Below are 4,578 nucleotides of genomic sequence, written 5' to 3'. Positions count from 1 at the left end.
TGCTGAAATATGCCCACGATATGCATGGTCTCTGCACCAAACCACCATGACTCAGCCTAAATACATCTGCCGCTTGTTCTCTTGTACTGCCAGCAGATTGTGGAAGTACAGTGTAAAAACCATCTTTATGGAGAGATCTTTGTGGTTTAGGCTTAGTCTAAGTGTCTCAAGTAGCCGGGGCTTTTGTTTGGGCCTAATCCATAAGGTCTGATGGCTTTCCTCCTCATCTCAAGATGAATGTGGTAGAAAATATAAATCAAGGAAACGTCCTTTGGCCTAGCCTTGCCTTGCCTTGCCTTATTTCCTTCTCATCCTGTTCTCTGTCCCAGCCTCTCTCACTAACCCCTCGTCTGGCAGCATGTCTCTTCTTTCCTTTCTCCTTTTCTCAAACTCTCCTGCTTCCTGGCTTTTGTCTTTCAATTCCTCCATTTCAGTCCTGCAGCCCGGCACTACTTTTTCCTCTTGCCTCCCTTTGGCCTGCTCCCTTGGCTTTCTCCCTCTGTTCCATATCCTTCTTCCCAACTTGTCTCTTGGAGACTTTTTGCCACTTTGGAGCCAAGTCTGGGGATGTTTTGGAAACTTTTCAGAGGCCTCGCTGCTGACAGGGGGGACAGCAGGCAGTGGCAGGCCCGGGGCTGACAGGCTCCCCCTCCCCTAGCGGGCGCTCGGCTGCCACACCCAGCTGACATAGAACCTTTGTCACAATGCCCGCTACCGTGGTGAGGATGCGGGCACGCTGCAGGTGACAGGGACCCAGCAGGACTTGGTGTCAGCTCAGCAATTGCTCAGTTCCCCAAAGAAGCTGAATTCTGCAAATTGCTGCTTTTGCTCTTGAAATGATGTCATCAGGTGGGTGTTTTGGTGTAATACACTGAAAACCAGAGCAGAAATGCTGAAATATGCCCACGATATGCATGGTCTCTGCACCAAACCACCATGACTGAGCCTAAATACATCTGCCGCTTGTTCTCTTGTACTGCCAGCAGATTGTGGAAGTACAGTGTAAAAACCATCTTTATGGAGAGATCTTTGTGGTTTAGGCTTAGTCTAAGTGTCTCAAGTAGCCGGGGCTTTTGTTTGGGCCTAATCCATAAGGTCTGATGGCTTTCCTCCTCATCTCAAGATGAATGTGGTAGAAAATATAAATCAAGGAAACGTCCTTTGGCCTAGCCTTGCCTTGCCTTGCCTTATTTCCTTCTCATCCTGTTCTCTGTCCCAGCCTCTCTCACTAACCCCTCGTCTGGCTGCATGTCTCTTCTTTCCTCTCTCCTTTTCTCAAACTCTCCTGCTTCCTGGCTTTTGTCTTTCAATTCCTCCATTTCAGTCCTGCAGCCCGGCACTACTTTTTCCTCTTGCCTCCCTTTGGCCTGCTCCCTTGGCTTTCTCCCTCTGTTCCATATCCTTCTTCCCGACTTGTCTCTTGGAGACTTTTGGCCACTTTGGAGCCAAGTCTGGGGATGTTTTGGAAACTTTTCAGAGGCCTCGCTGCTGACAGGGGGGACAGCAGGCAGTGACAGGCCCGGGGCTGACAGGCTCCCCCTCCCCTAGCGGGCGCTCGGCTGCCACACCCAGCTGACATAGAACCTTTGTCACAATGCCCGCTACCGTGGTGAGGATGTGGGCACGCTGCAGGTGACAGGGACCCAGCAGGACTTGGTGTCAGCTCAGCAATTGCTCAGTTCCCCAAAGAAGCTGAATTCTGCAAATTGCTGCTTTTGCTCTTGAAATGATGTCATCAGGTGGGTGTTTTGGTGTAATACACTGAAAACCAGAGCAGAAATGCTGAAATATGCCCGCGATATGCATGGTCTCTGCACCAAACCACCATGACTCAGCCTAAATACATCTGCCGCTTGTTCTCTTGTACTGCCAGCAGATTGTGGAAGTACAGTGTAAAAAACATCTTTATGGAGAGATCTTTGTGGTTTAGGCTTAGTCTAAGTGTCTCAAGTAGCCGGGGCTTTTGTTTGGGCCTAATCCATAAGGTCTGATGGCTTTCCTCCTCATCTCAAGATGAATGTGGTAGAAAATATAAATCAAGGAAACGTCCTTTGGCCTAGCCTTGCCTTGCCTTGCCTTATTTCCTTCTCATCCTGTTCTCTGTCCCAGCCTCTCTCACTAACCCCTCGCCTGGCTGCATGTCTCTTCTTTCCTCTCTCCTTTTCTCAAACTCTCCTGCTTCCTGGCTTTCGTCTTTCAATTCCTCCATTTCAGTCCTGCAGCCCGGCACTACATTTTCCTCTTGCCTCCCTTTGGCCTGCTCCCTTGGCTTTCTCCCTCTGTTCCATATCCTTCTTCCCGACTTGTCTCTTGGAGACTTTTGGCCACTTTGGAGCCAAGTCTGGGGATGTTTTGGAAACTTTTCAGAGGCCTCGCTGCTGACAGGGGGGACAGCAGGCAGTGACAGGCCCGGGGCTGACAGGCTCCCCCTCCCCTAGCGGGCGCTCGGCTGCCACACCCAGCTGACATAGAACCTTTGTCACAATGCCCGCTACCGTGGTGAGGATGCGGGCACGCTGCAGGTGACAGGGACCCAGCAGGACTTGGTGTCAGCTCAGCAATTGCTCAGTTCCCCAAAGAAGCTGAATTCTGCAAATTGCTGCTTTTGCTCTTGAAATGATGTCATCAGGTGGGTGTTTTGGTGTAATACACTGAAAACCAGAGCAGAAATGCTGAAATATGCCCACGATATGCATGGTCTCTGCAGCAAACCACCATGACTCAGCCTAAATACATCTGCCGCTTGTTCTCTTGTACTGCCAGCAGATTGTGGAAGTACAGTGTAAAAACCATCTTTATGGAGAGATCTTTGTGGTTTAGGCTTAGTCTAAGTGTCTCAAGTAGCCGGGGCTTTTGTTTGGGCCTAATCCATAAGGTCTGATGGCTTTCCTCCTCATCTCAAGATGAATGTGGTAGAAAATATAAATCAAGGAAACGTCCTTTGGCCTAGCCTTGCCCTGCCTTGCCTTATTTCCTTCTCATCCTGTTCTCTGTCCCAGCCTCTCTCACTAACCCCTCGCCTGGCTGCATGTCTCTTCTTTCCTCTCTCCTTTTCTCAAACTCTCCTGCTTCCTGGCTTTCGTCTTTCAATTCCTCCATTTCAGTCCTGCCGCCCGGCACTACTTTTTCCTCTTGCCTCCCTTTGGCCTGCTCCCTTTGCTTTCTCCCTCTGTTCCATATCCTTCTTCCCGACTTGTCTCTTGGAGACTTTTGGCCAGTTTGCACCCAAGTCTGGGGATGTTTTGGAAACTTTTCAGAGGCCTCGCTGCTGACAGGGGGGACAGCAGGCAGTGACAGGCCCGGGGCTGACAGGCTCCCCCTCCCCTAGCGGGCGCTCGGCTGCCACACCCACCTGACATAGAACCTTTGTCACAATGCCCGCTACCGTGGTGAGGATGCGGGCACGCTGCAGGTGACAGGGACCCAGCAGGACTTGGTGTCAGCTCAGCAATTGCTCAGTTCCCCAAAGAAGCTGAATTCTGCAAATTGCTGCTTTTGCTCTTGAAATGATGTCATCAGGTGGGTGTTTTGGTGTAATACACTGAAAACCAGAGCAGAAATGCTGAAATATGCCCACGATATGCATGGTCTCTGCACCAAAACACCATGACTCAGCCTAAATACATCTGCCGCTTGTTCTCTTGTACTGCCAGCAGATTGTGGAAGTACAGTGTAAAAACCATCTTTATGGAGAGATCTTTGTGGTTTAGGCTTAGTCTAAGTGTTTCAAGTAGCCGGGGCTTTTGTTTGGGCCTAATCCATAAGGTCTGATGGCTTTCCTCCTCATCTCAAGATGAATGTGGTAGAAAATATAAATCAAGGAAACGTCCTTTGGCCTAGCCTTGCCCTGCCTTGCCTTATTTCCTTCTCATCCTGTTCTCTGTCCCAGCCTCTCTCACTAACCCCTCGCCTGGCTGCATGTCTCTTCTTTCCTCTCTCCTTTTCTCAAACTCTCCTGCTTCCTGGCTTTCGTCTTTCAATTCCTCCATTTCAGTCCTGCCGCCCGGCACTACTTTTTCCTCTTGCCTCCCTTTGGCCTGCTCCCTTTGCTTTCTCCCTCTGTTCCATATCCTTCTTCCCGACTTGTCTCTTGGAGACTTTTGGCCAGTTTGCACCCAAGTCTGGGGATGTTTTGGAAACTTTTCAGAGGCCTCGCTGCTGACAGGGGGGACAGCAGGCAGTGACAGGCCCGGGGCTGACAGGCTCCCCCTCCCCTAGCGGGCGCTCGGCTGCCACACCCACCTGACATAGAACCTTTGTCACAATGCCCGCTACCGTGGTGAGGATGCGGGCACGCTGCAGGTGACAGGGACCCAGCAGGACTTGGTGTCAGCTCAGCAATTGCTCAGTTCCCCAAAGAAGCTGAATTCTGCAAATTGCTGCTTTTGCTCTTGAAATGATGTCATCAGGTGGGTGTTTTGGTGTAATACACTGAAAACCAGAGCAGAAATGCTGAAATATGCCCACGATATGCATGGTCTCTGCACCAAAACACCATGACTCAGCCTAAATACATCTGCCGCTTGTTCTCTTGTACTGCCAGCAGATTGTGGAAGTACAGTGTAAAAACCATCTTTA

The sequence above is a fragment of the Patagioenas fasciata genome (genome assembly GCF_037038585.1).
Source record: "Patagioenas fasciata isolate bPatFas1 chromosome 6 unlocalized genomic scaffold, bPatFas1.hap1 SUPER_6_unloc_2, whole genome shotgun sequence".
NCBI lineage: Eukaryota > Metazoa > Chordata > Aves > Columbiformes > Columbidae > Patagioenas > Patagioenas fasciata.
This window is presented reverse-complemented; position numbering follows the sequence as displayed.